Raw genomic sequence first — 20,876 nt, forward strand, 5'->3', positions numbered from 1 at the left:
CCAATGGATCTGCTGTTGAATTCGAGTTTCTTCGCGCTTTTGTTGTTTGTGTGATTCGACATCTCTAAAAACGATGCGTCTCCCTGTTAAAAATATTAAAATACTGTGGGTTTTATTGTAACAAATCCATATTTTCCAAATGTAATTGTTCAAATGCACTTATTATTTGTGCTGTAGTTTTGTAGGATTGAATTAATCGTAAATGAGATTTTTATGAGCATGAACATTGATGACCGTGCAATCAGTGCCGGAAAGTGGCGATCTTGTCTGCTGAATCGGAACTAAAACAAAACAAAATGCTCGCGGGCATCAGATTGCTGATTTACTCGCATCTGTCGTGCTCGCGAGTAAACGAAGCTAAAATGATTCGTGAACGTGTTCGGGAACCGTTCTGAGTCAATTGCGTTTTTGTGGAAAAAACTACTTCCCCTCCGAGATTATTGGATTTCGAGAGTTTTTGACAACAAACTGGTAGTGTACTGTCGATTTGATGGACATACAATTGATTTGTGTGACAAAACCATATTGAATCACACCTTGTTCAGTCACTCGCGAGTAAATGCTTGCGAACTTTTTACTATTTCTTTCGATGTTCTCCCGATTTCGAAGCTTACCTTGAATAATTAATGGTACCTAAAGGAAATTTCAAATTCTCTAGTTTAAACGAAAAAACGAGAGAGAAAGAAGAGAAACGTTTCCAAATTCATTGAAGAGCCTAAAAGTAATTTATTGGAAATTAGGAATTTAGGTGTACTTTCAGGCTGGCTTTCTCAGTCCAGGGTTATGAAAATGGCTAAACGCAATAAAGGATCTTTGCAACAAGTCTGAGACAAAAATAGTTGGTTTGGTAATTTAGCCTTTCATGAAAATCATCACCCATTTATTCGCTTTCTGATACTTTTCTGTTTTATCGAATAAAATGTAAGTCTGAGCAAAAATGACATTGTTTCGTATTAAAATTTACTGGTTTTCATCAAACTTTATATTTATGTCGGGAATCCCGGGATTCCAGGGACGGCGTAATTTGTATCCCGAGAAACTGGAAATCCCGGAATTGATCAAATCCCGGGATTTTTTGTCCCGGTATGGACACTTTAAATTGCTGCGGCATGTGTTCTGGTCGTAAGGCAAAGAAAGAAAAGCCTGTGACATACATTATTACTAGTGATCGAGCGTAACTCTGCATCTCCATGATTATCACAGAAATAGATCACTGTCAGATCACCTATCGAAAAGTTAATTTGATAAATAGTCATGTAAATAGTTTATCAGTTTTTTTTTTGAATACATCGTGTTAAAGCATTCAAAATTTGTTTTTGCGATTACAAAAAAAAGGTATGTTTCTTTAGATATGCGCATTTTAAAACATGATCTAGAGAGTATGCCAATACTTTAAACGACGAACTAATCAATGTTTGTGAATAAATTCACAAACGTAATATTAATGCCGTTGTCACAATACGGATGGGTGTGAACACACTTTACAAATTTGAAAAGGAAGCATGAAACGAGCTCACCAATTGATAATCTACCGTCGACAGAGCAAAATCATTTATAATCTCATCATAAACATGCCGATCACACAAGAGCTAAAGCAAGAGCCTAAACCAGGGTTTCCCAATCGGTGGTCCGCGGGCCTCTAGCGGTCCGTGATGACTTCTCAGGCCACGAAGACATTTCAAATAAGTGAGTTATTTTTCATTTGCGTTGTATATATTACAATTCCTGAATATTTTTGTAAAATGTGAACTAATTGAGCTAAACTTTATAATTACCGGTAACGTTTTGTTTTTTTTTTTTTCAATGTACCTCTTTCCATTACAAGTTGATGTTGTCTTTACTCCACAACATTATTTACATATCACATGGTATATGTCTATCTTAACAGCAACATAAAAGTAATTATATATTTTAATGGCCCTATTCTAAGAAAAATCACATTATTTCAATTTCAATTCATTAATTTAAAATTTATGTTAAAATATTCTAAAGAAAATCCATGCATAATTTCAATTTTCTTTTGTAAATTTGTGGCGAGATCTTTGAAAAAATGCTAGGTAGTTCCTTAGCGAATAATTGGCAGAAAAGAAGAAACTCTTCACTTACTGCACTCAAAAAAAATGGCATAAACCTCTCCAAATTAAAAGGATTTCTGTTTGAAACTTGTGAGATTTTCGACATTTACCCGAAGTAGTGGTTTTCCGTAGTTTAATAAGTTTCTTGAAGGACATCTAATAAGGTTCTCGGTATATTTCTTGCGAAATGCTCACGAATTATCCGGTTCCAATTGAACTATGAAGGTAATTAGAAGAAAGCTTGTAATATTTTCAGCAGCCTTCTTCACAATGTCTTTCCAAGAAGTCCTTAGCAATAAGATCTTCGTGGATTTCTGGTGAAATCTTTCGGTAGCACCTAATAAAAATTTCCAAATTTAGAAAAACCTCATAAGATGCTTTTCTAAGAAACCTTCAAAATGGATCCCTGAAAAAATCTGTTACGAATTGCTGGTGGCATTGTAGGGGCCTTCTCAAGAACTTCAGCTGCAAAATTTTGTAGAATTTGGGCTAGATTGTTTCTGGATGTTCCTAAGAAAGATACTTAGTAGAAACCTGTCAGTGAATTTCTGCAGAGGATCATAGCAGCTTCATTACGCGGATCCCTACCGCCATTTTTGGTAGTTCCTGTTAAGAATAATGAGATAATGTTGATTCATTCGTGATTTTTTGCATGTTTTTGCCAAACTTTTACATTGCTTTCCATGCCTGATAAGATTATTGGCAAGTTCTTTGAGTTTTGTTGAATTCTGGGTGGAATTTTGAAAACTTTCTTTGGCAATGATGCAGTAATAATTCAGTTTAGTTTGAACCTCATTCTGAGCTGCATTCAAATCATTATATTCAGTCCACAGAAAACTCTCTCATACCGATAGGAAAAAAAAAACACACTATCGAAACGAAAACAAAACAGACTCGATAGCTTGAGCCATGCAGAAGCACTCTTAAATGCAAATATATTTTTTACAATAAAAATAGAGGACGTTACGTGTCCTTACATAACAATAGAATTTTGGAAAATTTTCCATACTTATTTAGACTTAAAAACCGAATTTATGGTATTTTTATTGGAAGTTTTCAAGGCATTTTCACAAAAAACAAATAGTTTTGAATTTTCCGTAGTAAATTTCACTTTAGTAAAATCGTTATTAATTTCAAACTCGTTGTTGAAAAAAATGCTCAAAAATATGAAGAAATTTAAGTTATGTATGATGTGGTGTGAAAATTTCATTCAAATAGGTCCATAAAAAATAGCTGACCAAATTTGATTATTTTGTATGGAAAATCGATTCTACCGGAAAGATAGACTGCATAGAGAGAAAGACTGCATAAGGTTTTTCCTCCACGATTTCTATCTAGTATCCATTCGAAAATACCTCCAGATGTTCCTACAATAATTTCTCCATAGAGTCATCCAGTCCTCCCAAACGAATACCGAACACACGTTGGTTCAGGCGGTTTCGTACTCTCCTTGTACTCTCTTCTCGTGTTCAAACCGAAACGCTCGAACCTGAACCTAAACCCAAACATGTGTAAACACAAACATCGGTTCGCACACCGGTTTGATTCATTTGTACCTCGATTGCGACCGCGGTTCAAATTTTGGTGCAAATCTTCGTTTGCATCCGAGGCTCAGAACGATGGCACAAAACGGACAGACAGAAAACAGTTAAAATACACGCTTATCAATTTCTACTTACCGTGTCTTGTTGTTTGATATAGTAAAATGTTTGAGTTTTTCATAAAATTACCGCTATACTTTACCTAAAATATTGATCTTAGTTGATCTTTCTCAATGAAACATTAATACAAGCCTCAAGGGTCTTACTATTTGTGGAAGGAAGTTCCATATATGGTCGTAGAAATTTATCCACGTGTATTTCAATCGTTCTCTATCTGTCTACTATCTGCCATTATTTGAACCTAAGTTTGAATCAAAATACACATGTACCAGGTTTGTCGTGGTACACTGGTACAGAGACGAAGCGCGTGTGCGGTTCAACACAAGTTGCAAGGTTCAAACCAAAGTTGAACATCGGTTCTGTTCATGGGAAGGCTGGAGTCATCTTAAAATACCGACAAGGATTAATCAATCTAGTGTTCAGGGTACGGATTATTTTTCAAAAGTTTCAAAACCAAATATTCTTGTGCTCTTCTGAATTCAAATCACAGAGAAACCTCAAAGATTGAGCCGGATATATTAAGTTTTAGAGGTGGCGTAAGCGACTTGAAGGTGAGTTTCCATATTTTTCAATATGGCCTTCAGTTAAGTCCTCATAACATTATTATTTTCCAACCAAGTTTGATTCTCTTCAAAATTAAATTTATGAAAAGTTAGTACCACATCATATTTGTCTAAAATCAAAACTTCATGAAATTCTACCCAACGGTTAAAAAGTTAGAGCAATTTCATCGTGGACAGTGCTAGTGAATCAAGGCTTTTTTCGAAAGAACCGTGATTCGTTCACTCATTCGACAGTCGACTCTTTTGAATGATTCGTGAGTGAGTCGCCCATCTCTAGTAACGACAAAAATATGAAGACTTAACTGAAGGTCATATTTTGTAACTTAAAAGTTCACCTCCAAGTCGCTTGCGCCATCTGTTCATCTTATATCTTATATTTTCGGCTTTGTTAGATACCAGAACGGGCAAAACCTCGTATGTTGACTTATGCTCCCAGATAACTAGAAGTCGCATGAAAGTTCACGTTCTCGTTTATTCATACATATTACATCAAACCCGCAACACACGGTGGATAAAATCGGCAGATTGATGAGTTTCCTCGCATAAAACGCTTTTTTCTGAGTTCATTTGTACACTTTGTTTCGTCCCGTACACTCTTACAAAGTAAGTCAGATCAATCCGTAGCAGCTGTCAAATCAACATTTGTTATCATAAGTTAAGTCGCATAAGATCACAGGTTAGTTCGGTAGAAATTTTTTACACTCGCATTGTATGCTATTATTCATCACACAATATATCCACTTCCATACGTAGAAGGCCTTTTCGCGACATCTTATAAGTGGAATTTTGCATATGCAAAGCCTCCAGGTGATTTCGTTATACGTACATTTTGGTTGTCTGGGCTGTCCATGCTGTGGGCATGTTAACGATAAAACGGAGCACAATTAATCCTTGAAAAAGGCACAATAAATATGTCCGAAACGTCGGATGAAAACGTAAAATCCGTTTTTGAGCATAACAGACTGAAAACCATTCTAAGGAACATAAGTTTAGAAGACCACACGATTTTTTGGTTTCGAGAACTAATCACCCTAATAAACACCTCCAAGATTTGCTGTGAAAAATTAAATCTTTAGAAATTTCTTCATGGTTCGTTGCAGTGATTGCTCCAGAAAATTCTCTAAGTGTTCTATCAGGTATTCTTTATAGAGTTCCGATAGGGTTTCTCGCAGGAATTCAACTAGATATTCCTCCAGATATCACCAGAGATCTTGAACACTCCTAAAAATTTCTTCTTTTTTTAGCTTTTAGGGGAATTTTCGATGACTTCGGCACTAGGGTCTGCCTTGAGCTCATCAAAGTTTCAAGATTTTCTGACATACACTTTGCTTTTAAAAATAGCTCCATAAAATTAGGTCAAGGGGCGTCAAATTAGGATCCCCAAATTCAAAACAAATGTCCTTTCTTTTTGACGTCAGGTTTCCATGGAATTACCGTTGAAAAAACTGAACAATTTGATTTGCAGGTAGACATGGAGTGCTCCAATTACCCCCTAACTTCGTCAGTGTAAGAAACAGGGCCATTCGGTCTTCGACAAACTTTCATGAAATGATGTGGCCTACAATAATTTCTTAGACAGTTTTTAATTTTGACAATAAATAAAAAAGTTATTTTTTAATCTCAGTGCATATCACCGGAAGTGTTTTTTTTTTTCAGTGTATAGCTAAGTATGCTGTTACGCTCAAGAAAAGTGAACAAATTTTTTGACTGAATGGGTTAAAAAATTTCCTACAGAAAGCTCCCTTTGAAGTGACATTTCTTCTCAACTGCGTACTAAGATCAGAAAAATTTGATTTTCTTGACCATTTCTTGGAAGAAATTTTCCACGCATCGAGATAGGCGATACCTTTTCTTGTCAGTAGCAAACCAGCCTTATATATGAAGTACTCAGCAAATGATGAACCTTTGTAGAACATGTCCAAACGCTGAACTCAATTGACCAATGCACGGGTTCACTATTTGACGTTTGAACGGTGCCGTGTTATTTACGTGACCATGACAACGAGTGAATTCGGCACCGCTCAAACGTCAAACAAGTGAACTCGTGCATTGGTCCATAGTTTTAACACAAACACACATGTTCCACTTTTTTTTCGTCCCACTTCTTCTTCTTCTTTCTGGCGTTATGTCTCAACTGGGACAAAGCCTGCTCCTCAGCTTAGTGTTCTTATGAGCACTTCCACAGTTATTAACTGAGAGCTTCCTTTGCCAATTGACCATTTTTGCAAGCGTATATCGTGTGGCTGGTACGATGATACTCTATGCCCTGGGAGTCGAGAAAATTTCCAACCCGAAAAGATCCTCTACCGGTGGGATTAGAACCCACGACCCTCTGCTTGGTCTTGCTGAATAGCTGCACGTTTACCGCTACGGCTATCTGGGTCCCATTTCGTCCCACTGCACTGCACTATGAGTTTTCTGTTCCTCAAATGTGACATTTTAGCTTAATAATGCCGCCAGATGGTGCCTGTGGACCACGATATTTTCAAGGATATGAAAGTTGGGTTAACGCAATTGCAAGAGTTGGGTAGAAGCACCGGTTTTTGGTCATACGCCAGTTTTAGCCATAGTGGATTATTTCCCCCTCTATCAATGTGATTGGCACAAGGAACCAACACTAAATCTCTGGCCGGAACTGGTTCTGGTGGCCTATATTGTCCAACAAGATTTTCAAAACGAAAAAATGGTTTTAGCTCAGTTCCGGTATTTTACATACATGATAAGGGTTTTAATCTTGCATATGCCACATTTGTAGAATAAATAGGGCTTCTCATTTATTTTATATTGACATTTTCTCTTAGGGTGGCCAAAACCGGTACTTTTACCCTATTTTCAATTTAAAGCGTCACTATTTCGGCGCATTGTTTCGGTGCAAAGTAATTCATGGTAAAATTGTACTGAATCGATCGATCGTTTAATAAATGTCAAAGTTATTTATTGTTTACCTACACACTAAAAAATTCTTAGATTTACACGTAACGTTATTTTAGTTTCAATCATGTAAAGCCATCTCTCATGTATTATTCAATGATAAAACCTATAAACACATCTATTATATACAACATTGTTACCAAACTCCTTAATATTGAACGCGAAACGCCTTCTCTCAAAGAATATTGCTTGCAAAATGGCTCGGTTTACATGATTTTCCCGCTGAAAATTCAATCATAAATAATGTACATGGAATGACACGCCGTCGATCAATCCATGTGCATTATTTTTGGCAGAATATTCAGCGTGGAATCATGTAAACTGAGCGATCTTGTTTTCAATTTCACTTCCAATATGCAAGAAAGCATGCAATATTGGTGAATGTTGGATGCAAAATCATGAAATGTTTCAGTTTCACTCAAGTTTGCAAGCATTCCTGAATGCAATGAGGCAGTTTACATTATTTATCGTTTAATATCAAATGATAATTCGATTCACTTGACAATCATAAAAGTTTACGTGCCATGTAAATTTAAGATTTTTTTGCTGTGTAGGGGGTGCAAATTGGGTATCAACAAGCAGCCAGGCTGCTGTCAAGCTAAAATTTTCATCAAAATTATCCGAGTATGCCTAGGGGTGTGTGGCCATTACTTCGTCACGCTAAAAATTGCTATAAATTTTATGTGATACAAAAACTCTCGACTTGAGCTTGAGCTTGATTGGCCGCCCGTGGATGCTACTCCAGTATCGCCAGATCAGCTGCACTTACACAAGGAACCAACCGAATGACTGCTTGGGACTAACAGGCATCCTCAGTGTATAAGTGCTGGTGATCTTCTATTTTTAGGCAACAATGGCACCTGCCACGTCAGAATGCCGACCAATGAGGGGAAGGGGGAGGAATTGATGATGCATTGAACTGGCTCCCACGTAGACCGTATATTCCACTGCATCTACGCCAGTTCATGCGGGAGTGTATGGATTGGCGGAAAGGCATGGCAGAGAGGTTTGCTTTTGTGGTTAGCAGACTGCCTATGTATCAGGCGTAAGAAAGGCGTGCGCGTGGAAGTAGGAAGCGTTAGGGAAACGGTTTCTTGTCCGTCTCTGGTTCTAGCGTTTGCTATGAACGAATAGTTTGAGTGTGATATATTTAGAATGGAAGATAGAAGCAAATGAGAGATATACAACTACAAAGTACGAGGAAAGGGACGGGCCTGGGATTGAACCCATGACCTTCTGCATATGAAGCAGAAGCGGTAGCCATCAGACCACCAACCCCGTCTGTTATGTGATACAAAAACTCTCGACTGTTCAAAAAACGTTTACTTGGTATCAATAAGTAAGTTTTTTAGCACTTTTGTGAAATATATTTTTAACTAATATAGGGGGAGATCCCCCAGTACCGGACACTTAAGCCACTAAATTCATAATTCGAAAAGTATTGATTTTATGGGCTCGTGTTACCCATTTATGATAAATATTATCATTTTTGTAGTGTACAAAAATAAATTTGAAAATAGAAATATGAATTTTGACATTGCGTTTTGATGATGTACTTTAGTACCAAATTGATCGATCTTGAAAGGTGGCACCCAATACCGGACACGATCTGGAAATGCCTCGAATTCTATAAATTTTAACATCATTGAATGTGTACATTATAGGAATAGTTTATAATTGCCAATTCAATGCATTTGCAACATTTACAAGAATAATGTGAGTTTTTCTTAGTTTGCAATATGCCTATCAAAAACCTCTTTCATATATGATGAAAAATAGCACAGTTTACAATGTTGTTCTGAATGTTCATTCTTCTTAATTTTATTGCATGTTTGATACCATGATCGACGAAACCCATGAAAAATGAAAGTATTTTGAGACACTGATGCAATAATTACAAAGATTTCATATAACAAATCAAGCTGTCCGAAACTGAGGGACAGGAGGTACTTAACCAAAATTGTAATTTGTCCATATTTACTTCAATTATGCTACAAAATACATTCATACTATCAAATTAGGATTATGTTCGATCATGCTTGCGGGATCCAAAGTATTTTTTCATATTCAAAATAATTACTAAATAGGCTCAAAATTAAGAAAATACGTCAATTTTTTTAAGATTTTCAAACTTTTCTACTTTTTTGAAAAGGCATGCATATTTCAAGGATGTGTTATTCTACGCAAATATTAGTCTAAATAAGAGCTTTCATTTCTACTAATACACCATCTTGATTGGACCATGATTTCTCATTGTTTCGACTTTGTCCGGTATTGGGTGCTGTCCGGCACTGGGGGATCTCCCCCTACTAATATACAATCTTTTCAGCTGATTTATTGGACTAATTGCTTGCATCAAACTGCAGAAACTTTGTGTGAAATATTTTAAGTATGCATCTTGAAAATGGTTTCTTGCGAGACAAGCAAACAAACAACGGTTAGCACTGGTAAAAATATTGTGTTCAAATTGAATGACCAAAATATTCGCACCCCTCAAACCGATTTAAAGGATGGCGCACTCTGTACAGTAAACTCTCTCTAAGGGACCATAGATTTAGGGAGGTATCGAGTTACAGAATACAAAATCAGTGCAACTGCGTTTAAGGGACCATTGATATAGCCATGAAATTCAACTTTGACTATGGTTCTCTAACTCGATGTCGAGATAAGGAATATCGAATAAGATAGACAAAACTGTATACAAAACCATTAAAAACCATTACAGTGTTCTGTTACATAATATTAAAGTGTTTTTGGATTGTATCTAAGAACAAGAAAAATGTTGCTTCGTCATTCAACTACAATACGCTGTATTGTATTCAATTCGTTATATTGTACATCAACAATTTATTCCATTCGCTGAATGGTACGTTTTTATTCGGGAAAACTTTAAACAGTTGGCAGCGTAATGTTAGAATGAGTGCAACTATTGAATTGATTGTAACTTTTCATTCGGCTTCGCCGCGTTGGCGACCAGTCACGCCGCGTGAAACTAATGTGCGCGAAATTGTTACCTTTCCGCGGTGCGCGCATAGTTGCGCGTGTACTCACTCACATGAGGCGCGTGGTGAATAAGCCCCGCTCACACCCACACGAATGGTGTTTATTTATTTGTTTGTTGTCATTTTTGTTCCCCCCCCCCTTTTTTTTGTTGGGGAGCAGAAGGCGGTGGTTGTGGCGTCGCACGTCGGCCACAGTTATTTTGGTATCTCACCGTGGCGCTTAAAATATTCTCGATGCATCCGCTTTGGCTTTGAGACTTGGCAGGGTTATTGTGTGAACTAAGTAGGCGCGCACACCACGGCCGAATAGAGCTCGGGAATTCTCTACCAAAGTAAGCCGAGGGGGCTCTGGCCGGCCATACAAAACAAACACATGCATTACACCTGTATGATTTATGTCACTGGGCATTCCGAGGCGAACTTTTCGAAAGGACCCATATGCATTTGATGGGAAATTCTATGTATAGTAACTCTGCAATAGGGTATTAAAATTTAATACTAAATATTTTTTTTATTCAACAACATGGCAGAGCGTTTTCTTGCGACTACTTAGGAAAATTTTCCTACTGAAATAACAACTAAAGTCAACGCTCCCTTACTCGATATTTCGTATCTCGATGTCGATTTAGAGAGCCATAGTAAAAGTTAGTATTCATAACTACCTCGGTGGTCCCTTGGATCACATTTGCACTCGTTTTGTGTTCTATAACTCGATACCTTCCTAACTCGATGGTCCCTTCAATATCGAGTTATAAAGAGTTGACTGTAATTCATAATTAATTTTAAATTTAAAAAATGGGACGACATTTCCCGATGATATGACCAACCTTGACGTTCACTTCGTCGATAAAAACGCCATTTGGATTTTACTTTTGACACACGATGTTCCTATCTGACATTTCGAAAGGTACGCGGAAAACTAAACTCTTCCAAAATTAAGGTTTAAATCATGAGATGTGGCCAAATCTCAAAAACTAGAAATATATGTTTTTTTTTTTGCATTAATCCATTTAAAAATTGAGTGTTAGGTACAACAATTGAGATAGGCGTTTCAAATCCTATGTACATTTATGCTTGTTTTCACTTAGGGACAACAGCCTATTCGAGCGTCTCATGGACGCGGGAGATAAGCCAAGCCGAAATTGAAACAAACAAAAAATCAACGACAACCCGAAGACGTTGACAAATGAAGTGAATTTAATGGTGGCTGCGCTCTGGGCTGGGGTGTATCAATGAAACGAATGAAATTAGCTGGCCCGAAGCCAGTCACTTTCCTGTGGATGTAGACAGTGAGTGGATGAATGGTGTTTTTTCTGGGTGTTTTTACCGCTACGTGAGGACAATAATTGTAAATTGCGCGTTCATCGTCGGGAAGGATGCGACCAAAACAAGGTGCTTGGGGAAAAGTGATTCAAAATGTCAGATCTTACGTGATTCGTTCGATTTCTGAAATAATATTAGTGGCATTTACATCAACATGGTAATAATCAGCAAAATAAACACAAATTTCTTCGAGTTTCAACTCTAGAGAAGCAGGGGTAACTTCAAAATCGTCGGAGAAGCTCACAATCTCTTGAAAAATGTGAAGAATTGTAAAATATTGTTGTCAAGCAATTCCTGAAACGACAACCAATCGATAGAACTCACCGTTGGACCACTTGGTGCATTTTACTACTCGCTCTCCATATTAGAAATCAAGACACTGCCGCTATGAGAGTGATATATCAGAACGAATGACACTTAACAAACCAATCCGAAACAGGTGTTTTAAAATTTAGAATATGTCTATCATAGGATGTCAGCGGATTGGATTCAGCTTCAAATTAGACAAAATAGTAACAAAAATTACCCAGGAATTACTCCGAGAATGCTTTTAAATATTTCTTCAAAGTTTTTGTCAGATTTCAATCATATTTTTAAGGAAGTTCTACAGGAATTATTTCGATATTCATTACGGACTCTAAAGGGAATGCTCTCAGTGGTTGCTCTAAGAATCTTATAAATAATTTTTCCATGAACGCTCTCTAAGATTCCTGCAGATCCATGAGATTTTCTTAGGATTTCCTCCATCATTTTCGTTTAGCTATAGCTATAGGATTTTCTCTGGGGATATTTCGAGGTATTTTTTCAATGATCCCTCAAAAAAATACCTATGGGATGCATCTAGTCCGCGGACCCCCAGGGGGCCGTGAGGATCCTTACCAAGTCATTGTTAATAAGTGTCGTGTTAGATTATTAATTATATGAAATGTTTTTTTACCCTGGTGGTATTTTATTTTCAAGTTTCAAATTTTTGAGAATGCAGGCCAGGTTAATTTTCCTCACCAGCTTTGGATAAATAGTTTTCTAGCGCAAGCTTGCAAATGCAACTTAGATTGTTCCTGAAAGTATTTTTTTTTAAATCCAGGCATTGACTAGACTGCTATTATTTGTTGCCTGAAATGTTGTAAACTTCCTGTCGAAGTCCTTATACTAACGAGATTGAAGTTTTTCGATTTTTTCAATCTTTCACTCAAATCTCATTGAATCTACCAGCAGGATCTGTGGTGAGATTTCCGACGTATCGGGGCCTTCCTTAGCCGAGTGGTTAGAGTTCGCGGCTACAAAGCAAAGCCATGCTGAAGGTGTCTGGGTTCGAATCCCGGTCGGTCCAGGATGTTTTCGTAATGGAAATTTCTTTGACTTCCCTGGGCATAGAGTAATAATCGTACCTGCCACACGATATACGAATGCGAAAATGGCAACTTAGGCAAAGAAAGCTCTCAGTTAATAACTGTGGAAGTGCTCATAAGAACACTACGCTGAGTAGCCGGCTATGTCCCAGTGGGGACGTTAATGCCAAGAAGAAGAAGAAGACCTGTATTGAAACATAAGCAAGTTTATAAAAATATGCATAGCAGCATCCAGTGGCGATTTTTGATGAATACTAAACAATATTTTTCAAAGAAAACAGCAAAAATTTTGTTGAGCTCTTCGTGAATTTCTGGTGAAATTCTTGGGGAATACCCGAGGAAATCTTTTAGATGTTGTGAAATATCTTTTTGGATGATCCAAGGCAATCTTTAACGTTTACCTGTGAATATCTTTGTTAAGTTACTGGCGGGATTAATTTTTTTTAATTTTCCCAAATTCTTAGTGTACTGTTCCAAAATATCACAGTAGATTTCTTGCATTATTTGTGATGCATTACATACACTACCCGCCATAAGTATGGAATCGCATCATCTAGTATTGCAACACCTCAAATGAATATTGCAGCACCCCCCAAAAAGTTTAGCATCACCCGTAAGCTATTACACTAATGACGCAAAATCTTGGAAACCTTACATTCTAGAAAGCTGCGGTCTTCAGCAAAGTTGTTCAGAAGCCTTACGGCGTTCATCAGCTGAAATTTTTAATGCGCCATTTTGCCGCTACGTGGCGCTAGTGTGCATGTAATTTGGTCATATTTTAGACGGCTCTAGCTCATGAACCTGACCACCTAGAATGTTCGTGTCTTCAGCAAAGTTGGTCAGAAGCTTAAAAGCAATCTGAGGCAGCACTGATTGGTTAGCAATTTAGCCGCTACGTGGCGCTAGTGTGTATGTCATTTGATCATATTCTAGAAGGCTCTAACTCATGAACCTGACAACTTAGAATGTTAGTGTTTTTTTTTTAATTTTAAGAATGATTTAACTAGCGAGTTGCCAAGTTGCTAAGTAACGAAACACAGTTTTATGATACTTGAGATCACTGTGCATAACTCGTTTAATATTTGGCATATTAAATTGAGTTTTTATGGAAGAATTTTTAGAATCACCTCTAGAAAACACCTTTAAATTTTGTTGAGGAATCTCTGGAGATTTTCGAGGTACAGCCAGGAACGATTTATAGAATAATTTCAGGAATAATTGGAGAAACACGTTGGAGAAATATCTGGAGGATTATGAATGATATCTCGAGTGGAATTCCTGTGGGAAATACGAGGAGTCCGATTACTCTAATGATAATATTCTGCTGACAATAAATTTTGTAGAACCTTTTTGAGTTTCCCAACAGATTTGATATACCCTTCGAAAAATTTATGGCAAGAAGTTTTTCAAAAAGCTGATTGTTTGGAACACTCCATAAGTTTTCCAATCTATCATCATGCAACAATTATATAAATATGAGTGCTGGAGACAATCTTTTAAGAATAAAAACACATGATAAATTCCCGTAATATTGTTTTTAGCATCGTCCAAAGGGGAGGAGGCATTCCCATTGCCCCCTCTAGCTATGCCCATGCGTGCATGACATTAAACATCATCATCATTTTTAATGAAAATATGGTAGAACATGGCGAAAACAATTTTTTGATAAATTTAAAACAAGCCGACAAAATCGGGTCAAAAAGCTGACAAAATTGGGGGAAGACATCGGGGGCCGACAATATCGGGTCAGTACTGTATAATTGTTTACTATGTATTAAAAAAATACAAAATTTGACATTTTTTTGTTAAAATAGGCTATATTTAATGCCTTAAGGAATCGTACACAGTTTTAATTTAAAGTTATTTCCAACATTCAGTTCAAATTTCGGATCCATCATTTCGCTAAAAGCAGAGCCACCCTCATCAAAATTGCTAACCAATCAGTGCTGTCTCCGATTGCTTTTAAGCTTCTGAACAACTTTGCTGAAGACACGAACAATCTAAGTTGTCAGGTTCATGAGCTAGAGCCGTCTAAAATATGATCAATTTATATGCACACTAGCGCCACGTAGCGGCGAAATTGCTAACCCATCAGTGCTGTTTCACATTGCTTTTAAGCTTCTGACCAACTTTGCTGAAGACACGAACATTCTAAGTTGTCAGGTTCATGAGCTAGAGCCTGCTAGAATATGATCAAATGACATGCACACTAGCGCCACGTAGCGGCTAAATTGCTAACCAATCAGTGCTGCCTCAGATTGCTTTTAGGCTTCTGACCAACTTTGCTGAAGACACGAACATTCTAAGTGGTCAGGTTCATGAGCTAGAGCCGTCTAAAATATGACCAATTTACATGCACACTAGCGCCATGTAGCGGCAAAATGGCGCCTTAAAAATTTCAGCTGATGAACGCCGTAAGGCTTCTGAACAACTTTGCTGAAGACCGCTGCTTTCTAGAAAGTAAGGTTTCCAAGATATTGCGTCATTAGTGTAATAGCTTACGGGTGATGCTAAACTTTTTGGGGTGCTGCAATATTCAATTGAGGTGTTGCAATACTAGAAGATGCGATTCCATACTTATGGCGGGTAGTGTACGTCATTCTTGGGTTCCCCTTCAAAGTACACCATTCGGTGATTTATGGCAGGTTTTCCTAATCGTGTACTCAAAATCGGTGCTAGAGGTTTTTGGGTGCCTAGTGAGATCTTAGGCGAAAGTTTATTGAAGTGTAGTTATTTCAGTTAAATTTGTTTGATTTAAGTTCAACCCAGACAACCAAAATGTACGTACAGTCGAAGCGCGTTATAACGACATCGCAAGGGACCGTCGCAATAGAGAAATGTCACTATAGAGAATAGATGTAACATTGAAATATTTTTCATCGGACCGAAAAATGTCGCTATAGAGAGCTTTTGTCGTTATAAAAGTTGTCGTTATAACGAGCTTCGACTGTATAACGAAATCACCTGGAGGCTTTGCACGTGCAACTTTTCACTTATAAGATGTTGCGAAACAGCTTTCTACGTACAAAAGTGGAGGCGATATACGTGTATATATTATGTGATGAATAATAGCATACAATGCGAGTATATAAATTTTCTACCGAACTAACCTGTGATCTAATGCGATTTAACATATTATAACAAATGTTGATTTGACAGCTGCTACGGATTGATTCGATTTACTTTGTACGAGTGTACGGGACGAAACAAAATGTACAAATGAACTCAGAAAAAGCGTTTTTGCGAGGAAACTCATCATACTGACGAGTTTATCCACCGTGTTTTGCGGGTTTGATGTGAATTGTATGAATAAACGAGTTATTACGTGAACTGTATTGAGTTTAATTGACTCAGTGCTTATGATACGGACAAACCCTTCATTTTCATAAACTTTTTTTTCCAGAGGTCCGTGAGATGTTTGTAGAACTTCTTTAAAGTGTCATCCAGGAATGTCTTTAGAGACTTTCTTCTGGATTTCCATCCGAAAAACTCTGGTAAGACTATACCCCTATTCTTGTTAACGTTCGAATGCTCTTTCGATCGAAAACCGTTTTGCATTCTTGTTTACACCAGCAAAATCAAAGGGGCCATGGATTTGAACGAATAGGATTCATTGTAACGAATTTGTAAATAAGTAATTTCAGGATTATTTGAATGAATTAATTTGAAGTTTGAGTGAGTGCTGTAGACCATGACAACTTTTTATTTTGAGTAATGTAGATATTATGAAATGTGTAATAGGCTTCATGGGGCCATTGTAAATATCAATGTGGTTGTGAGGATAGCAACGGGAATATCCTAATTAGAAAGCTAGAGAAATGTTTCCATTAGGCATATAGATATTGACGACAGGACTCCATGATGTTTTATCAGATCCTGTAATATTTTCCATAAAGGTTGAATTAAAGGTCATAAAGGTTGATTCAAATATTACGTAACACAAAATTTGCCAATTTTAGATCCCCTCTCTCCCCCACGTAACAGCTCTTTTATGGAAAACTTTAAAAAAATGTATGGGCCGTAACACTACGGAAACCCCATCCCTGACCCTGATGCGTTACGTAATATTTGAATAATCCCTAAAGTCGGCATTGACAGATCAGAGCTTTGGTCAAGTGGCAACTTGGATCAGAAGCGAACGAGAGAAGAGTGCTTGCTACGATTGCAGCTGCGTCGTGATTGTTTTTACATTCATTTTGCACTCCCGTAATCCACGACAGCATAACGTTCATGGTAGGCTGAAAACAATGGCATGCTACTCTTGCACAAGATGTTTGCATTTTACTCTGTAGCCAGAATAAGGTGTAAACACTTGGCGAAAACGGCTAGGAGGCCATTTTTAACGTGCTGGCCGTTTTGTTTACAAATATTACTGCTTTTCCTGGATGATGCTGAAACCGAAACTAACTGTGCTGCCATCAGTGCGGACGAAATTGTCAAAAAAAGAAAGAAAGGAGTAGAGCACACAAGAAGTAGGGGGGACCAGATTAGAACAATTCTTGACAACACTGTTTCTCCAACCAATCAGGAGTCAATCTCTCGACTACCTGTTTCAGATGTTTGTAAACAAAACGGCCAGCCCTTCCTCACCTACCCTGTCTGGTTTTCTCCACAAAGTGAGCATAAAAGGACACCTTAGAGAATTGAACCCGCCTTGCTCTTACTAATGTCAGGTAATACATGGTATATACTTGTTATTTGCTTTCCGGAACTTTATTTTTTCGGTGTTCAGACAGACTACACTAGATAATATTTTGGCGCTCTAAAAATACGTTGAGCACTCCATCAATTTTGATATTTCCGATGATTGTATGATACATAACTATCATCTTATAGGTCAGTTCCATTATTACAGCGAATAATGCAAATATTTTGATAAGTCCAATGCCTGGAGTACGTTTTCCAGAAATCATTGAAAACAATTTATTCAGTCTGTCTGTCTTGTCAGTCTTGTCATTAGAGATTCTTAGTAAATTCTTGTTGTGATTGTTGTTGAATTCATTTCATAATTTTATATTCCTTGGATAGAAAATCTTGACTTTAGAATCATTTACATTTTACTTGTAAGATCATTGTAAGTTTCCTGGCCTTATTGTCAGCGAATCTATTTAAGAAAGTACGATTGGATCCCTTCAAATGGCATTATTCCAAAATCCTCGTGAGCAAAATTGGAAAATAATGTCGAGTGAAAAAACGTACTTAAATAATAAAATCAAGTTTGTAAGACGATAAGCTTCATCAAATCCTGCCTTATAAAACAAATCACTTCTTTGCAGATTCTTTACAACATGTTTCGAGAAATTCTACCGTGATACCCACTGATATGATGAAAAGGTCATTCTGCACATTCCTGATCAAATTTTTTCTGGATTCTTAGAGAGTTTCTTGGCTGATTTTTCTTGGCATTCATTGTTAATTTCTGACAAAGCCTTTGGAAGATATTAAGCAGATCATTGGCCAACGTTGCTGGCGAGATCTTCGATGGATAGAAATCCACAGCTGTTTGTAGGTTTTATCAACAGTCCGCATTATATCTTAAACGAATTCACCCGAGAAGTCTTCGAAGAATCGTCAGCAATACTAAAACCTGTATATTTTTTAAAATGCATCGTTGGAATCTTGCCAGAAATTTCTTTAACACACAAGGAATTGCTCCATGATTCCGGACGATTAGATTTGTTTAAAAATTTCCCCTGTATATTTGTTCAAGTTTTGCATCTCCGATTATACTAGAAATTCGTTGGTTTTCTATCAGAGATGTTCCCTATAATGGAATCTGGGAATTTTCTCTGCAGTTCTCTAGAGGCTCTCGAAAAGTTCCCCAAAAAAATTCATTCATTTCTTGTATTATTTTGCTGAAGGTACAATTGAAAGTTCCAGTTCCTTCGGAAAAATAATACAAATATTATTTTAATCAAAAGTACCTAAAGTGGTATAATATGATATCGCATTTAATTATGCAATTCCTATAGGAAAAAAAACTAATAATTTTCCTTAGGATTCCTTCAAGTATTCAAACAGGAATCCTTCTTAAGATGCATTAGGATTAATTTCAGAGGTTTTTTCAGGACCTCATCTAATGCTTACATAATAGCTTTGCTATCATTTATCGATAAATACCTGTAACAACACGACAACATTATCTGCAGAATTCGAAGGAAATTTCTCAACATTTTGCTTCTTGGTTCAAACAAGTTTTCTTGGAGGATTTATTGAAAGTATTTCAGGAGTTTTTCTAGAAGAAATCCTTTATTAATTTTTCGAAGCATTTTTGGAAAATTTCTGTGGAAATCTATAGATGAAACTTTGTACGAATTCATTTAAATTATACTTAAATTAATTCATTCCAGGAAGGGTTGCTGCGTAATTCATTGTTACTATTTTAGAGGAGTAACTGAAAACAATCCAATACAAATTCTTTTTTAAATATCTGTTGGAATTGTGATGATATATTCTTGGTTTAATTGCTGGTGTTAGTCTTGGAAGAATCTGAGAGGAAATTAAGAAGAAATATTTGAAGGCATCGGTTGAGAAATTAGATGTATCATAAGTTGAACTCTTTTAAAAGTACTAAGTAGAATCCAGGAAAAATATAAATCTTTGGAGTAGTTTACAGATCATTCTTTGCAGCAAATGATACACTGTGTCTCCAAAGTAATAAATTTTATAGATTTCATTGAGGAGATTCTAAGAGAACTCTTTAAAAAAAAACGCTAATTACCGAAGGAGAAACAAATCCTAGAACATCTCTACAGAAATCCCTAGACATTTTCCTGGGTGAATCTATCTTAAGGCATTCTTGGAGGGAGTTATGAAATCCTCACATCTCGTTTCAATAATTGGCTAGGATCAAATTGTTGGTCAATAGAAACTCTACCATTCGAATCTTTTGTCTTTCTCCAATCTGGAACTTTCCAAGGTTGACTACTGCGAAAAAAAGAAGGATTGATATCTATCATAGTTTAAGCTTTCGTGCAAAACAAGTCAAAATAAAGAAAACACCGTCTAATTTTGAAATATATTTGAAACAAATGGCAGATAAGGTAGACAATGGTTCTGTGTAAGAATTCATGGGAAATCTCTAATTTTGATTTTTTCTCCCGATTGGATTCTGAGTGGTACAGAGCTTAGATTTATATAAATAACCTTCGCAATTTTTGTAGAAGAATAATCATATTTTCATTGCAAGATATTTAGCAGAAATAGCAAAGTAGACTTTGTCGTGAGTAAGCGTTTTCAGTAAGCGACTTTGTTTAAGCAAGGAATAGAAGTCACAAGTTCCAAATGGTTTCGTTTACATAAAAATTGGGCAGATGTGTATTTTTGGTTTATTTCTATTCTATTGTATGTGTAATGGATACACAGTTTATTTCTATTGTGTATCCAAAGGTTTTCGTGGGATGGCGCCTAAATTAAAGCATATTAGTCAGGACACAACGTTGAAATGGTTATTAACAAAAGATCAAAGGACAAAAACTCGAAAGGATAAAATGTTGAAACACTGCTGAGGGATTCCACGGAGGCATGCAAGTCGATTCTGATCGACCATTTCAAAAATATCTGAAACTTTGCACAGTTTTTCAGTTCCATCTAAATCATCATATTCCGATATCAAATCTTCAAGTTGAGTCACGACTAACTTTTCAAAAGGGTGTTTGTGAAAATGGTTCAAAAATATTCAAAAAGCTGCACAGCAAAAACGGTTCGTTCGATTGTTGGACAACTAAAGAAACAAAGTTAGACAACTAAATAAAGATTCAAATATCTCAAAACCCTATCGGAATACCAACGTAATTTTTTGAGGGAAAACGGTCCATTATATTAGCTATCTACCATAAAAATTTGGTGATGGTAAGCCAATAAACAAAAAAGTTATGACATTTCAAATATTTCATAAAATTTGACACTTGGTGAAAAAAAAATTTTTTTTCCTTGTTAATTTTTTTTAGGACCGCAGTTTGTTGCTGATTTT

At 36.6% G+C, this 20,876-nt stretch overlaps 2 protein-coding genes across 7 annotated transcripts in view; one reads left to right on the forward strand and one right to left on the reverse strand.

Annotated features, from left to right (window-relative positions):
- LOC5571231 (G protein-activated inward rectifier potassium channel 3) overlaps positions 1–20,876 on the reverse strand; it is a 377,954-nt gene that overhangs the window by 246,877 nt on the left and 110,201 nt on the right. The gene's annotated exons all lie outside the window — the stretch shown is intronic.
- The window catches only part of LOC5571230 (serine/threonine-protein phosphatase 2B catalytic subunit 3), a 211,669-nt gene that overhangs the window by 170,919 nt on the left and 19,874 nt on the right, over positions 1–20,876 (forward strand). The gene's annotated exons all lie outside the window — the stretch shown is intronic.

Source organism: Aedes aegypti, chromosome 3, assembly GCF_002204515.2.
Source record: "Aedes aegypti strain LVP_AGWG chromosome 3, AaegL5.0 Primary Assembly, whole genome shotgun sequence".
Lineage (NCBI taxonomy): Eukaryota > Metazoa > Arthropoda > Insecta > Diptera > Culicidae > Aedes > Aedes aegypti.